This window comes from Dasypus novemcinctus, chromosome 8, assembly GCF_030445035.2.
Source record: "Dasypus novemcinctus isolate mDasNov1 chromosome 8, mDasNov1.1.hap2, whole genome shotgun sequence".
NCBI lineage: Eukaryota > Metazoa > Chordata > Mammalia > Cingulata > Dasypodidae > Dasypus > Dasypus novemcinctus.
Window position 1 is genome coordinate 114,193,943 of NC_080680.1, and position 17,816 is coordinate 114,211,758.

Below are 17,816 nucleotides of genomic sequence, written 5' to 3' on the forward strand. Positions count from 1 at the left end.
TTTGTAATATTTCCTTATTATTGTTTAATAGCTGTTGAATCTTTATTGATGATGGTTTTCTTCTCTCATTTTGAAAGCGCAATCTCTTATTTCATCAACATGTTTTCTTAGTCTTTTTTTTCTGGATCAATCTAGCTAGGGGTTTATCAATTTTATTGATCTGTTCAAAGAAACACCTTTTGCTTTTGGTGATTTTTGTCCATTGTTTGGCCTGTTATTATTTCATTCATTTCCTTTTATTTGTTTATCATTTTTTCCATTTTACTCTTTTTGGATTTAGTTTTTGTCTTTGAACTTTTTAACGTGAAAGTTTAGAACTTTGATTATAAATCATTCTTATTTTCTACACAAGCATTTAAAGCTGTAAATTTCCCTCTAACCAATGCTTTATCTGCAGTCTACAAATTTTGATATGCTGTTTTCAATGTCATTCCATTCACTATACTTTCTAATTTTCCTTGTGACTTCTTTGACTCATGATTTATTTACTAAGTTTGTTGCTTAATTCCCAGCTATTTGGAGGTTTTCCAGATATCTTTTGTTATTGATTTCCAATTTAATTATGTTATATTTAGAGAACATATTTCATTTGTTTTCTATCTTTTAAATATATCAGTAGTTATTATATGTATCAGGATTTAGTGCATCTTGTTGAATGTTCCATTTGCACTTGAAAAGAATGTGTATTCTGCTGTTGTGGCTTGTATAAATATCAATTAGATTTAAGTTGGTCCATAGTATTCATATTACTTATATTCTTATTAAATGTTTTGTCTACTTGTTCAATCACCTACTGAGAGAGGGTATTAAAATCCATCACTATATTTTGTATTTATTTATTTCCCAATTAGTTTTTGATTCATACAGCTGTTACTACATGCATAACCATTTAGGATTGTTATGTCTTCTTGAAGAATTGACTTTTTAAGAATCAATATAAGGGTTCTCTTTATCTTTGATAATACTCCATGTCTTACACTTTACCTTCTGAACTATTAATACAGTCATGTCAGCTTTTTTATGATGAGTGTTGGTGTGGTTTGTTCTTTTTCATTTGTTTGCTTTAAATTATCCATATTTTTATATTTAAAGTCTGTATCTTATAAACTGCACGTAGTTGGATCAAGTTTTTTTTATCCAGTCTGAAAATCTCTGCCTTTTAATTGTAGGTATTAAGAGCATGTATACTTAATGTAATTATTGATAGGGTGAGGTTAAGTCTGTCATCTTGATCTTGCTATTTGTTTTTTATTTGTAACTTTTTAAACTTTTCCATTCCTATCTTCATTTGTTAAACCAAATACTTTTGTTTAGAACTCCATTGGAATTTATCTCTTGGCCTTTTATTTATACCCATTTTTAATATTTTTGTTGTAACATTTCATAGATAACATAAGAACCTTGTAATAGAATAATTCAATTCACCCAACTAATTCTTTCTGTTGTTATTACCATATATTTCACATCTACATATATTATGAACCTCTCAATATGTTATAATTTTGCATTACCTAGCTTAGATACAGTAATTAGAAGGAGAAAAATCGCCTTTTAAAAAATTTAACAGCATATTTACCATTTTCAATGTTCTCCATTCCTTCCTGTAAGTCTGAGTTTCAATTTGGCATAATATCCTTCACCTTGAAGAACTTTCTTTACATTTCTTACCATGTGTATCTACCTTTACCATATTGCCCTAGCCTTCACTTATCAGTTTATATATTTGTCTTGCCTCAATTTTTAATGTTTTTATTTTGGAATCCTTTCAAACTTAAGGACATTTACAAAAATAATACATATCCTATACAGAAAGATCCATAATATCCTTATTCCCCCAACACCCAGATCTATCAGTTTCAACATTTTACTACATTTGCCAAATCATTCTATCTCTCTGTCTGTCCATCCATCCATCCATCCATCCATCCATCCATCCATCCATCCATCCATTTCTGAACACTTGAGCTTAGATATATATGTCACGCTCCTTGAACCCTTTAATACTGCCATGGACATTTCTTAAGAATATGGATTTTTATTTATGTAACCATCTTAAGTGCTGTTATCAAGTTCAATAAATTTAAAATTGTTATAAAGCTTATAGTCTATATTTCAATTTTTTCATATGTTTCAATAATGTCCTTTGAATTTTTTCTACTCCTTTGCCAGATCCCATCTAGAATAACATATTGCATTTATTTTTCTCTTTAATTGCTCTATCTTTCTTTCCTTTTTAATTGTAGGGGCATAAATACAACATAAACTTTCCCATCTCAACCACTCCCAAGCATACCATTCCATGGGATTAATTGTATTTACAATATTGCAGTACCCTTATCACCTTACATTACTAAAACTTTATTATCTCCCCAAATGGAAACCCTTCACCCATTATGCATTACTCTCCATATCCCCAGCTGCTCACTTCTAGAAACCTGCACTCTGATTTCTATCTCTATGAGCTTGCATATTATCCAATATTTTCTTTGTAGTTACCATAGGGCTTTAATTTAGCTTCCTAAATCTATAACAATCTTTTGTTTTGTTTTGTTTTGATACCCACTTAAAACTTCAACAGTATACACAAACTAATTTCCTATACCCCTCCATCCTACCTTTATGTAGTTCTTGTCAACAAATTGTGTTTATATAAGTCCAAAATCCCTGATTTATCATTCCATTTTATGCATTTGCCTTTTTGATACAGTAGGAAGCAAAAAGTGGAGTTACAAATCAAGAATACAATAGTATGGGCATTTATATTTACCCATGTTGATACTCTCATTGGAGATGGGTATTTCTTCATGTAGCTTCTATGTACTGTCTAGTGTCATTTCCTTTCAGTCTTTAGAATTCCTTTTAGCATCTCGTACAGGGCCAGTCTAGTGGTGATAAACTCCCTCAGCTTTTGTTTACCTGGGAATGTCTTAATCACTCCCTCATTTTTGAAAGACAGTTTTGGCAAATACAGAATTCTTGGCTGGGAATTTTTTACTCTCAGCACTTTAAATATGTCATCTTACTGCCTTCTTTCTTCCATGGTTTCCAACACGGAATCACCACTTAATCTTATGGAGGTTCTCTTGTACATGACACATTGCTTCTCTCTTGTGGTTTTCAGAATTCTCTCTTTATCTTTGGCATTTGACAGTCTGATCATAATATGCTGTTGTGTGAGTCTATTTGGCTTTATTGTCTTTGGAATTTGTTGAGTGTCTTGGGTGTGTAGATTCATTTTTTTCATTACACTTGGAAAGTGTTTAATTTCTGTCACTGTAGTCTTCAGCTCTGTTTGTTTCCTTTTCATAGTTTCCATCTCTCTATTGATATTCTCTTTGTGTTCACCTATCATTTTCCTGATTTCCTTCTGTTCATTGTGCATGTCTTCCTTTAGCTCTTTGAGTATCTTTAGGATAACTTTAAAAAAGGTCTTTGTCTGGTATGTTCCAGGTATGGTGCTCCTCATTGGTGGTTTCTAATGTTTTAATCTTCTTTGTCTGGGCTATTACTTACTTTTTCTTTGTATGTTTTGTAACCTTTTGTTGAAGCCTGGACATTTTGATTTTTTAATGTGTTACAGCTGGAATTAGACTCTGAAGCATTTTTTCTTAAGCTTGTATCCAGCTAGTATTATACAGAGCTTTCCTTCATTGCCAGAAAAAAAAAAAAAAAGAAAGAAAGAAAGAAAAGAGAAAAAGGAAAAAGGAAAAAGGAAAAAGGAAACACCTGTCTTAATCTTAGTCTTTTTGGAGGATCGACCCATGCAAGTGCCCTTCTGGGCCCAACTCTATGCAATGAGTTGAGAGCATAGATCCAGACCAAGCATAGGGGCTTCCCTGATTTTTTCTGCATATGCACCTTGCCTTAAGCATGTGTATGTGGCCCTAGGAATTCCCCCACTTACATGGTTCTGAAGGTCCCTTCTTCCCTAGAAAACAGTTTCCTCACTCTCTTGGGCACTGCACTGTTTGTCCTACAGTTAGCAATCCCTTCCTGGGCAGCACAACCTGATTTCTCTCCTACAGAATTCTGTAGAAGAGTTTCATGTGCTGCTTTCTACATGCAGGGCAAGTTCTGGGATGGCACATTCCTCAGACTCCATGAGATAGATTCAGCCAGACATCCATGCTCCCAGTATGTGCATAAGGTTATTCTGCTCACTCCAGAACCAGGACCAGGGATCTGCACTGGGAGCATGGTCCAGCTCTTCCTAAGCTGCTGAGGGTGTGTGTGGAAGGACCAGTCAGTGCATCACAAAATTCTACCACTTCTAAGTAGCCTTTTTCTTTATTTAGCCCTTGTCCTTTTACTGTAGTAACTATTTTCTAGAGTTTTGAGAAAGAAATTTCTGTCCATTTTTATTAGTTGTTCAAAACTTCTTTGGGTCAACAGAGCCCAAAAGCATGTCACTCTGCATTTTGAACCAAATTCTTTGCCTTCATTATGAAGAATATTTTCATTTTATATATAATTATGGATTGTAAGTTTTTTCCTTTATCAGTTTAAAGATGCCTTTCCCTTGCCTTGTGTCTTATATTATTTTTTATTTGAAGTCAACAGTGAATCTTATCATTGCTACTTTTTTTTTTCAGTAGAATGCTCTTTTATTCTAATTGCTTTTAAGATTTTTTCTTTATCTTTGAATTTTCAGAAATGTGATGATTTTGTTGCATAGTTGTGTTTATCTTGCCAAGCGTTCACTAAGTCTCTTGGGTCTGTGGATTTATATATTTCATCTGCTTCAAAACTTTTTTGGCCTTTTTTTTCAATTTATTTTTCTTCCCCAATCTCTTTATTATCTCCTTATAGGACTTCTATTATATTTATAATAGACCACTTGATATTTTCCCACAAGCCTGTTCATTTTTGCTAGTTTTTTTTTTTCTTTCAGAGCTTCAGTTTGGGTATTGTCTATTGCTCTGTCTTCAAGTTCACTAACTTTTTCTTCTGCCATGTTCAATATGTTCTTAAGGCCATCTGTGAATTTTTCAAAAAATTTTTTGCAGATATTGAATTCTTCAGTTCTAGAGTTTTCATTTAGTTCTTTTTTATATTTGTTTATTTGCTTGACTAAGATTCCCCATCTATTTATTCAGTATGTTCACTTTTTACTTTAAAGCTTTGAATATATTTCTAATAGCTATTTTAAACTCTTGTCTTTTAAATCCAATATATGTGTCAAACCTTTTCATTTTTTGTTTACCACCCCACCCACCACCCCTTATACAACCCCCATTTATACTTTACACTTTGCTAGATCTATGCATGTCAAGAAGTTTTGATTATTTGGATTTTGTGGTCACCGCATTGTTAAGAGCCTGGATTTTGTTTTGTTTCTTTAAAATCCCTCTCAGCTTGTATGTGTATCTTGTGTGTATCTCTGTCTGTCTCTGTGTGTGTTTCTAACAAGAGGTAATTTTCTGGGAGATCAGCTTGATCATTCAAGGCTTGATTTTAGTTTAGTTTAGATAGTTTCAATAATTTAGTGTAGTTCTTACTCTGTGGTTAGGTTAATAGCTTTATATCAATATATGTCTTTTTTGAAGATTTAAGTGCTTGGCAGAGATGTTTGCTAAAGACAATCCACCCAGGATTGTTGGAAATCCAACATTACTCAGCACTGGTGACCACTGTAACCCATGTATTTAATAGTTGTTCTCTGTCCAAGTTCTCTTGGACTTACAGATAAGTATTTGGCCAATGACTCAAAAGGACTATTTTACAATTTTTTGGAGCTCCTTCTCTGAACAGTTCCGTCTTTCTGTTACCTAGCCTTGCAAAGCCTAGCTGCCTCAAGTCTTAAATTCTTTCCTCCTGCTGCTTTCTGTTTGTGCTCCACTTGTGTGTACAGCCATTTGAAAAATACTCCCATGCAGAAATCCAAGATAAATGTGGAGCTCACTTTGCATGTTTTCCTGATCCCAAGATTAGAGCTCTGAGTTCTTTGTTGTTCAATGCCCAAAATCAGTTTCTTCATATATTTTGTTCTATTTTCAAGTTGACTACTGTGGGAAGTAAAGAATGATACTTATAAATTGATTTATCATGGTTGAACCCCATAATTACCATAAAAGGTCACAAGGGAGCATTGCCAAACCCATGTCAGAAGGCAGAGAATGTAGTGATTTTAGATATAGATATTCAGTGATGGATGCAGTCATATATGTATACACTAATGTGTTCTTTCACATTTCCCTCAGTGTAGTCTTTCAGAGAGATGTTTTAAAAGGGTTCTATTAATTGTTTACCTGGTTTGTACCATTAAGGAGAAATAAAAGGTCAAATTTCTCAGTTTAGAAGAATATTCCAATGATGCTTCTGTGTCTGTGAGAGAACATCTAAACTCCTATTGGCATGGTATTTGAGCCTTCCTCACAGCTCTGGTCTCATTTCCTGACATTTCATTTCTCTCTCAGACCCTGTACCCTATATAGCCCCAAGAATCTACTTGTGATCTCCCAAATATATCCCATCTTTCACACCTCCATGCCTTGCATATGCCATTCTCTTCTGCCTGGAATGCCCTTTCTTTCTTCTTTGCTTCAAGAAAGATATTTTACCTCTTTCTGTAAATGCTGTCTATTCTCTACTGAAAAATGAGTTTTCCTTCTTTAGTGCCACTACAGCATTGTGTTCTTGCCTCTAATATTTTACTTATCTCAGTATATCAAAATTATATTTTTATGTATCAATATCCTTACTCTCCATTCTTATTAGACTATAAAATCAAGAGCAGGGGCATGTCATTTTTTAATTGTAAACTTTATTTTTAGGGCAATTTTTCATTACTGAAAATTTATACTGAAAATAGAGAGAGTTCCCATATATTACCACCCCCGTACACATATACATATAAAGGAACATGTCTTATTCTTTGGGATATCCTTATTACATTCACAGTATCTGGCACATAGTAGGCTCCTAGTGAGTGTTAATTACATGAGTTAATAATACATGAATGGATGAAATGAAAATAGAGATCTCTGCTTTCTTATGATAGTATTGCTAACCCCATGACAGTAGAATCTAAAGACCAAGTCACACATTTCTCAAGCTGTCCAACATCTACACTCCTGGTTGCAGATCTGAATTGTATTTTTTCTCAAAGGCCATTAAGAAGCCTTCAGAGAAAGCACATGAAATTACCTCCATTCCTGGTTTGCAATAATGTCCTTTTGTTCTCAGATAGTCTCCAGTTGACAGCTATCAAGGTTGTTCTAATTTGTGTCAAACCGGCCATCTACAGGGAACATTTTGGAATGGTGAAGGTTCAGGAGATAGAAAAAAAAAGTAATGAATATAAAGTGCAAATGCCATAGTAAAGTAATAGAGACATATAATAACAGCAAGGGAAATTTGACCTTCTGGCCGGAAACTCGATCGTGAACCAATTGGAGAACTTTAGAAAATTGGATCAGCCTCAATAGTCACAGAGTAAACATGGGAAGTGCAATCCAGTCTTATTAAACATAATGCACACTTAATGCATAATTTTATTGCAACCAATTTCATGGTACTGCTTTAAATGAAGCTGGGTTTACTTCCATTGCACCAGTCCACTACCATTAGAGCCTCTTAAGAGAACAGCAAGGCCAGTAAACTGTCACTAGGCTGATCTCTTTCTCAGCCCATACTTTCTGCTTCATAAATTCACCCTGCTCCCACAGCTTGTACTGAGCTCTTGTCTCCATTCAGTACATGGCTTTTGAAACCCTACACTGTTCTGGCAAGTTGTTTGCATATGGGAATGTTACAGTGCTTCCATTTTATGCCAGCATGTAGAGCAGTGAACCTTTGCCTTGGGAGAATGTTTGTTTGAATCCCAGGGGCAAGAGTTGGGGTTCCTATTATCTCTGAATTCAGCAGAGGCAAGGGTAGCATCCACATTATGATAAGTACACAGATGTAATTCTGGACCAAAAAGGAGAGAACAAACCCACAATGCACATCCTCTTTACATCTTGAGCCTTATTATTATCCTGTCCAGATTAAAAATTCTTATGTTTCCCTTCCCCTGGGGTCTTTAAATCTAAATAGGATAAAGTGAGATGCAGATTCAAGATCATAAAATTTGGAGCCTGACTATTAAACTATTGAGTTTAGCATCCCATTTCTGCTATAACTTGTGCAAGCTTAGGAGGTCACTGTACCTCTCTAAACCTCAATTTCTTCATCTGTTAAATGAGCTTTATAGTTATCAGCTGAGGGCAGCCTGTAAGAGCACATTGCAAACCTGCAAGTTTAAAATATTATTGCAATTTTTGTGTGTAATTAAATATTATTGCAAATAATATTGTAAATAAAGAACCTCCAAAGTGATAAATTATGAACAAACTAAATTCTGTGAGATACGCTTCTTTCTCTAACCTAATGAAGCAACAGAGCTCTAAAGATATCTAAAAGTGTATTGGATGTATCATAATTCTTTCAGAGAATTATGAGTTCTTCTCTCCAAAAATAAAATGAAATCCAACCTAAATGTCCTTATTGAAACAAAGTTTCTGAAAATATTATCCATCTTTTCTGGGATGAGAAAGCAAATAGAGTCAAAGTCTATGAAGGTTGCAGCAGTAAAAGTCTTCACAGATCTCTCAGGCTCTTTCTTCTCTGGACAAAGCTTTGAGTTCCCTTAAAACAACTCTCTCCCCACAGAACTCCCTTCAATAGGTCTCCTCTGCTGGAGTCATGGCCAGCACTGGGGGTTGCAGTGGCCTCAGAAGGAGTGCTCTTGAGGAAACCACAAGAGATCCAGAAAGAAATCACTCACCTGAATTCTGAATTCTGGAAACATCTGTGTTTCAATAAATACCTATATGGGAAGGCAACTGCTTCTAGATAGCTCAATTTCAAGTCCTAAATCTACCTAGTGTTGCACTGGGAAGCAGGTTCCAGTTTTACATCCTGCTTTGGTTTTGCAAAAACACAAGTAGAAGCAGCTCCAAGACAGGACAGGGTTGGGGGAGCTGTGAAAGATTGAATTATGTACTCCAATTTGGACATGTTCTTGATATTAATCCTCATTCCTGCAAGTATCAACCCATTGTAAATAAGATCTATTGGAGAAGTTATTTTAATTTAGGAGTGGCCCAGCTGAATGTGGTTAGGCCTTAATCTAGAATCTTGGAGTTTCTTTATGAGCAAAGGAAATTCAGACATAGACGGCGAAAGCCACTGGGAGGAGCTGGAGGCCGCAAGTCAGGGGAGCTCAGAAGAAAAAGGAGAAGGCATCACCATGTTATGGGAAAGCCAAGGAGTCCAGGATCGCTGGCCAGCCAGAACGCTACTGACCTCAGAAAGAAACAAGCCTTCTAGCCTCTGAAACCGTGAACCAATAAATTCCTGTTTTTGTTTTTTTTTTTTTTTTTTTAATTTTTTTATTTTTTATTGACTTTGTAATAATATTACATTAAAAATATATATGTGAGGTCCCATTCAACCCCACCCCCCCCACCCCCCCTCTCCCCCCCCCCCATCAACACTCGTTCCCATCATCATGACACATCCATTGGATTTGGTAAGTACATCTTTGGGCACCTCTGCACCTCATATACATTGGTTCACATCATGGCCCATACTCTCCTCTATTCCATCATGTAGGCCCTGTGAGGATTTACAATGTCCGGTGATTACCTCTGAAGCACCATCCAGGGCAGCTCCATGTCCCGAAGACGCCTCCACCTCTCATCTCTTCCTGCCTTTCCCCATACCCTTTGTCCATTATGTCCACTTTTCCCAATCCAGTGCCACCTCTTCTATGTGGACACTGGATTGGTTGTGTCCATTGCACCTTTATGTCAAGAGGAGGCTCAGATTCCACCTGGATGCTGGATGCAATCCTCCCATTTTCAGTTGTAATCACTCTAGGCTCCATGGTGTGGTGGTTGTCCTTCTTCACCTCCATCTTAGCTGAGTGTGGTAAGTCCTAAATTCCTGTTTTTGAAGCCAACCCGTTCTGTGGTATTTGTGATAGCAACGAAGGCAGAACTAAGACAGGGGCTGTGTCCTTAGGGAACGTTGCCAATTTGTAGAAGAACAGAATGGGCACAGGCTAGAAATTCCCCTGCCTCTGAGATCAGCCACATTGTTAGAATGTTTTGAAAAATTCTTTATATGTGTACTCTATCCAGTTCCAAAAGGGATCTGGAGTGGCTCATGGATTGATTCAACAACAAATATCTGCTGAGATCCAGATACTATCAGCACCTGGAATACAGAGATGACTCTGCCATGAAGGATTTATAATCCATCATTGAGATAATCCAGACATGAAAATGACATAATAGAAGGAAGAATGCAATAAAGGCCACAAAAGAGAGATGAAATTCAAAGTTACAGAAGTTCAGAAGTGAAAGTGGTCACGCCAGTGGAAGAAAGATTTATTTTGTGCTATATCAGAATTAGTTGTTATGATGAGAGCTATGATGATAATGATGATAATCTGTGAAAATCCTTTCCTGATTTAAATGATAATTTTAAAAAAATCTGTGTGGCATGAATCACGTGGTCTTGGGCACATGTGGTATCTATCCAAATGTATAGCATCCATGATTCAAAAGCTCAATTTTAAGTATTTAGGAATGGCATTATGACTGGTGAGGACAGCTTAAGATACTCCCTGCCATCAGGTGATGGGTTGAAGGGGAGGGGGTAAGAATCTAGAGTTTTAATGAACCTAATCTTTATTGGTAGGGTGGTCAGCTTGTCTTCTAGTCACTTTTTGGCATTATTGGAAGTCATTGTCCTGTTCACTTAGCTCCTTCTCCTCCTTCTTCTTCTCCTGTTCTTCTTCTTTATACCTTTTAAATAGAGATATAATTGCTGTATCATAAAAGTTACCATTTTAAAATATACAATTAAATGAATATCAGTGTATTCACAAAATTGTGCAACTATCACCACTATCTAATTCCAGAACATTTTTATAACCTCCAAAAGAAATCCCATGCCTGTTAGGAGTATTTCCCCAGTCCCCCTTGACATCCACTAATCAAGTTTCTGTCTCAATGGATTTATCTATTCTGGACATTTCATATAAAAGGAATCATATAATATTTGGTCTTTTTTTCGTGACTGGCTTCTTTGCCTTAGCATAATGTTTTCAAGGCTTATCCATGTAACATGTAACACTATTTCCTTCCTTTGTATGATTGCATAATATTCCATTGCATGTATATGCTCAATATTGTTTATCCTTTCATCAGGTGATGGAAATTTGGGTTGTTTCCATTCTTTTTCTACTATGAATAATGTTGCATTGAACATTTGTTTACAAGTTTTTGTGTGAACATATATTTTCACTTCCCTTGGGTATGTATCTAAAATTACGTTGCTGGGTCATATGGTAAGTCCATGTTTAACCTTTTAAGGAACTCCAGACTGTTTTCCAAATTAGCTGCACTATTTTGCATCAACCAGCAATGTATAAGGGTTCCAATTTCTCCCCATTCTTTGCCAACACTTGTTCTTATATGTCTTTTAGATTACAGCTATCTTAATATGTGTGAAGTGGTATTGCCTGGATTTTATTTGCATTTCCTTAATGGCTAATGATGTTGAACTTCTTATCTAGTACTTACTTGGCCATTTCTTTACTTCTTTGGTGAAATAGGTATTAAAATTCTTTGCCCGTTTTTCAATTGTGTTATCTTTTTATTATTGAGTTATAAGAGATCTTTATCTATTCTGGATACAAGTCTCTTATCAGATATTTGATTTGCAAATATATTTTCCTGTTCTGTGGGTTGCTTTTTCCCTTTCTTTAAACTCAAACATTTTTTATTTCAATGAAGGCCAATTATCTTTTTTTTTTCTTTTCTTTTGCCACTTGTGTTTTTGGTGGTATATCTAAGAAGGCTTTACTTGACCCAAGGTCATAAAGATCTACTCAATATTTATTTCTAAGAGTTTATAGTTTTGGCTCTTACATTTAGGCCTTTCATCCATTTGGAGTTAATTTTTTAAAATGATGTGAGGTAGGGGTTCATTCTTTGTATATGGATATCCAATTGTCCCATTCAACCATTTGTTGTAAAAGACTACTCTTTCACGACCGAATTGTCTTAGCATCCTTGCCGAAAATTGACTTTACTTCTTAATCAGTGCAAGACTCACACAAGCAGAGACTTGGAAGAAACCTATCATAACATCCTTATGAGGAAGTAAGAGCAGTTTGGGAATCCAGGTAACCCTGATAAATGTGTGTTGCCACAAGATTAGAAGAAGAATGACTAAGTCAAATGTAATAAGCAAAAGAGAACATTGAAGTCCTGTGTGAGTCGATCCAAGTCCCCCCACCCCCCACTCTTCCCTAACACTAAGTGTTTGCTACAGGCAAGAGTTTGGTAGTCAGCAAATGTCTTAGATCTGATAGTAATACACAGAGTTGATGTTCCTGAAAAGGAGTGCTAGGAGGTTTTTGGGGTTTGTGTGTGTGTATACACATCTGGGAACAATGTCCATTTCAAAGACTGTGCATGAGGACATAGGAAGGGCAGAGCCCTTTCCTTCCCTTGGCTTCCATGGTTGAACAAGATGGACAGTCATAGACTAGCATGGCCTGGCATTCCTACATAGTTCACAGATTTAATTCTTTTCTACGTGTTTTTTTAAACAAGATGATTACAACAAACATAACCTTGATTAATTGATGATCTTTTCATACTCATATAAAGAATAACTAGCAAGGAGGCCTAGGCAAGACCCCACCTGTTCTGCATAACGGATATTCCCAGAAGTGCTGGAAGGTAGTCTCCTGGAACTCGCAAGGTTGTGCACATGGCTGCCTAGAGCTTGAGTTATGCACATGAATTCTCCTGGCTCTTGGGAAAGCTAATTTCAAGGATTTCAGAGAAGACTAACAATGATTGTACAACATACCACTGTGAGTGGAGAAGATGGCAAGAGAAGGTAAAGCAACCCTCAACACATAGTTCTGACTGTGAACTCTTGCGGAAGAGTGCAAATGGGAGGAATGCAAGGGAATTCAGGATAAAGAAGGCAGTAACAAAAATAGAAAACGGCATGTATCGGGGTGGGGCCGGGGGAGAGGATATGAGAAAAAGCATTCTAAAATAACTCAGGATGTATCAAAACTTTTGGAAAGGGTGAAGCAGAGCAGAAAAAGTAAAATAAATATGGTAGGAGGGAACAAAGTCCAGTCATGGTTTCCACCATGTTCCATATCACATGTCTGCTTTTATATCCTTACCTCTCACTCATCTATCTACCTATAGTTTCTGTTTCCATCTATAATACTTTGAATGCAAGATTTCTCCATGCCTTACATTTCACACTCACTCTGGTGAGCTCTCAATAGTTCACCCAGTAATTAACTCATTATTTTTAACAAGATTATCATCCAGCATGAATTTTTGCTATGAAAACCAAACTAGTCTCCAGCTCCCCTCTGTACTTTAGGTACTATTCCAGTGGGGTCTTTCTCCATCACAGATATGACCATCACTTTCTAGCTCTAATACTTCCAATGACTCCCCACTGTTTACAGGATCAAGCCTTCACCATAATATTCCATTTCCATTTCTAGGTATTTAGATCACATTTCTTGGTTTCCAGAGCTCAGGCTCTACTGTGGACTATGGCTCTGGGATTCTTATGATCTTCCTATTCTGATCTTGATTGTCTTTCCATGATCCTACTTCTTGGGGTGTGAATCAAACTACTGCCCTTTCACCCCATTCTTGCCTATGAAATATTACTCAATGCCTCACATTGCTATTCAAGCATTCCATGATTTGATCTCAGGTGAGACTTTGTCAATACCCCCATTTACATTTAATACATACCCACACACACTATATTTCTTTTAGTTGACCCCAAAACCATGTATTTACCCAAATCAGTACCTTTGCTTGTGTAAAATATATACACATACATACAGGCACCCATATACATAGCTTTGTAGAAGAGTATGACTTAGCCAATGCCAACGTGAAAAAGCTTTAGGGGTTTTGTAAACAAGAAGCTGAATATAAATCAACAGTGAGATGAGCTTACCAAAGAAGCAGATGCAATCTTAGTTTACCTGAATGGAGGGAGGCAAATTCACACATTCATTGAACAGTATTTATTGATTGTCTCCTTTATACTGGATACTCCACATATAATACAGTTTCTGACTGTTTGAAATTTAAGGTCTATTGGAAAAATAAACATTAAGCAATGGTAACCATAGAAATAAGTATAAAATTATAAATTGTGATTAATTCTATAGGGGAAAAGGATAGAGTATGAGGAAAGAGCATAGAGGATGTCATTTGGATTAAGAAGTGAGAGTAGGTCTCTCTGGGGAAGTGACTGAGAAATGAAAGATGTATGAAAAGAAAAGAATTCTGGGCAAAAGGAATTGCATGACAAAGTTACATAAAGGAATTTGGATACTATCTTAGATTTAATGGATATTACAAATTGAACTGAGTTCTCCAAAAAGACATGTTCAAGTCCTTACCCCAGGTCCTGTGAACGTGAATTCATCTGTAAATAGGATCTTTGGGCATGCTATTAGTCAAGAGGAGGCAAATCAGTTTAGGGTGGGTCCTAATCCAGTCTTTCTGGTGCACTTATATGCAGAGGAAAACTGGGACAGGCAGTAGGAGACAGACCAGGGAGACAGGCATGTGTCGAGGCAACAGCTGACTTATGCCACAGGCCAAGGACCATCCTGGAGAGTAGGCCATGGCCAGAACCCTACACACTTCAGAGGAGGCACGGGCCTGCTGACACCTTGATTTTGAATTTCTAACCTCCAAAACCACAAGACAAGACATTTCTGTCATTTCAGCCAACTGGTCTGTGGTGCTTTGTTGTAGAAGCCCTGGCAAACTAAAACAATGAGCCACCATTGAAAATGAGTTTTAGTGGATAATCCTCCTCTCTTTCAGGATAGTCATAGAGCCACAATGTGGAGGAGATGCTGCATTCTGTTTTCACTACCCCTTCCTTGAGGGTATTATAGATAGGATTGCACTTTTTCAGAGGCATGTGGTAGGATGAGGAGAGCACCTGGAAATCAGATGGAAGGTGGAGGTAATTAACCTGGGGAAGAAAGAATGGCAGAAAGAAGAAAGAAGAGAAAGTAATATTTACTGAGCACTTGTTATAGGCCAATCACTTTTTTCGGAGCTAGCACATATATTATCTCATCTACTTCTTACCACCACCCTGAAAGGGAAGCATTACTTCCGTTTTACAGATGGAGAAACTGAAGTTTAGTGAGATTTACCAACTTGTACAATTGATAAATGGTAGAACTGATATTCAAACCTAGGTCTATTTAATGTTAGTGCCCTTCTACTATGCTATTGTCACAATATCACTATTTTCAGACACTAAAGAGCTGCCAAGACAAGGCCTCTACATACCTGTTATGGGCTGCGTTGTTCCCCCCAAACCATCTCCAAGTCCTAACTCTGGCCCTGAGAATGGAATCTTATTAGAGTCATTGAAGATGTGGTTAGTTAAGATGAGGCTGAAGTGGTTTAGGATGGGCCCTAATCCAATATAACTATGTCCTTATAAGAAGAGGGAATTGTGGACACAGGACACACACACAGTCACAGGAAGAGAATACCATGCCATGACTAAGGCTGCAAGCCAAGAAGCACCAAGTATTATCAGAAGCTGGAAAAGGGAAAGGAGGATCCCCCCCTCCAGGTTGTGGAAGGAGCATGGCCTTACCAGGAATTCTAACTTCATCTCGGGAACTGTAGGAGAATGAGTTTCTGTTGTTTTCAGCCACTGAGGGTGGTACTTCAGTACTTCGTTATGGCAGCCCTAGGAAACAAAGGCGGTCCCTGAAGGGTAGAGAGGGTTACGGTGTAGCTGTGTCTGTGGAGAGACAACAGTAGGAACTTTATCAAGGAAGAGGCAAGAGGGAGCTGGGGGTCTTAGTCCATGAGTCAGAAGCTGAGGCAGCCACATGTGCACTGCTCAGACTGCTCTTCAAGAAAGAATGGGCCAGTCATGTGCAAGGTGTGCAGCGTTGGGCTGATGTCACAGTCTTCTGGGGAAGCTCCAGCCAGCGACTGAGCAGTGCAGCAGCACTAAGGCCTGGCCACCTCTGCCCAGAGTGGGATTCTTCCAGTCAGCAATCTTTGTGCTGGAGCTTCCCTTTGGGTTATCTAAGGCTTCATCCCAGCAGCATTGCAGTCTGAAGCTCTTCCTGCCCAATCTGTCTGTTCCCTGGAGGACATGAAATAAATAGAAGCAAAAGCTAGAAGGAAACAAACTTGAAGTCAGGCCCTTGGGTTGGACAATTATAATAATAACCAGCTCTTACATAGCACTTACCATGTGCCAGGCACTGTGCTGGAAGCTTTATGCATATTAATTCATTTAATCCTCAAGGCACTGTGCTTGAGTAAAGCAATTAGCATCATTTATAGATGAGGAGTCACAAAATGTGTAAGTGGCAGAGCCAGAATTTGTACCCACGTGGGCTGGCTTAGAGCTGAAGCTTGTAACCCTTATGCTGTCTTTGGACAACCTAGTTCAAGGGGGTTAGAGACAAACTTAAAGGACAGAGGAGCAAGGCCTCAGGTCAAAACACACATGTTAAGTATATGCTTTATGCCTGGGGTCCTCTGCCCCTGGTCCTTCTCACTCCCCTCTTGGTCCTCTATACTGGGTTCCCTCCGCCCTGACCTGCCTTCCATTCCCAGAATTCCCTGGGACAATTTCCCTTCAAAGACTTCTGTATTCGTCAGCCAAAGGGGTGCTGATGCAAAATACCAGAAATTGGTTGGATTTTATAAAGGGTATTTATTTAGGTAGAAGTTTACAGTTGCCAGGCCATGAAGTATTAAGTGACTTCCCTCACCAAAGTCTATAGCCACGCGTCAGAGCAAGATGACCGCCTACGTCTGCAAGGCTTCAGACTTCCTGGGTTCCCCTCTTCCTGGGACTCGATTCTCTCCAAGCTTGGCTGCTCTGTTCTCTGTTGTGTGTTTACTTCCTGGCCTCCAGCTCAAAACTCCAACCTCTCTTTTCTGTGGTGTGGTTTTTCTGTGAGTCCCTGCCCACCAAGGGGCGGGGATTCAACGTCCTACTGATGTTGCCAAATCAAAGCCCTAGCTATCATGTAATCATGCCCAGAGGAACAGACCAGTACACAAACACAATCCAGTATCTATTTTTTGAATTCATAAATAATGCCAAACTGCTACACCTTTGCAAGGGAAATTTCCTCTGCCTGGGACCCTCCTTCTCACATTCATCTGAATTCACTGTCCAATATCTACTCATCTCCAGATCTTGATCAGTTGTCCCATCCTCAGGGACCTTTGTCCTGGCCACCAGCCTGTGCTTGATCTCCTTGTTATACTCACTCATTGCACTGGAAATTTTTCTTATTACAACTTCAGTTAACTAATTCTGTGATGACTTGTTAGTGTTAGTGTTTGTCTCCTTCCACACACTTTAAGCTTGTTTGGCAGCCCAGGGTTTCCCAGAGTCCAGCCCCAGGCTGTACAAGCGGTAGAGCCCAGTGCATCCATGCTGGCTGAACGGCTCTATCCTGGCAGCCTGGGACTTGGCCACAAAGGAGAAGTTTGCAGAAGAGACACAACCAAACTCAGAAAATTCAGTCAGGATAGCTTAGATGAGAGTGAGTGTCCCGTCACCAGAGGCAGGCAAAGAGAGGACAGTTGACACATGGTGGGAGCCTCAGCAAGGCAGGTCCAATTACAGAGCCCGCTGTACCCTTCTTCTGTCTAAGAGTCCCTGAATGACCTCTCTGAGGCTGGAGCATCCACGGGCTGTCTCCCAGAGAATGTGTTATTTGATCCTCATAAAGGAAGCAG

The 17,816-nt window shown here is 38.1% G+C and overlaps 2 long non-coding RNA genes across 2 annotated transcripts in view; one reads left to right on the plus strand and one right to left on the minus strand.

Moving 5' to 3' along the window:
• LOC139439416 (uncharacterized) overlaps positions 1-17,816 on the plus strand; it is a 140,908-nt gene that overhangs the window by 76,250 nt on the left and 46,842 nt on the right. The window lies entirely within an intron of this gene.
• Positions 10,662-15,760, minus strand: LOC139439415 (uncharacterized). Its single transcript, XR_011649321.1, has 2 exons — positions 15,694-15,760; positions 10,662-10,796 (listed from the first exon to the last, which is right to left on the minus strand). It is a non-coding gene; the product is annotated as an uncharacterized lncRNA (long non-coding RNA).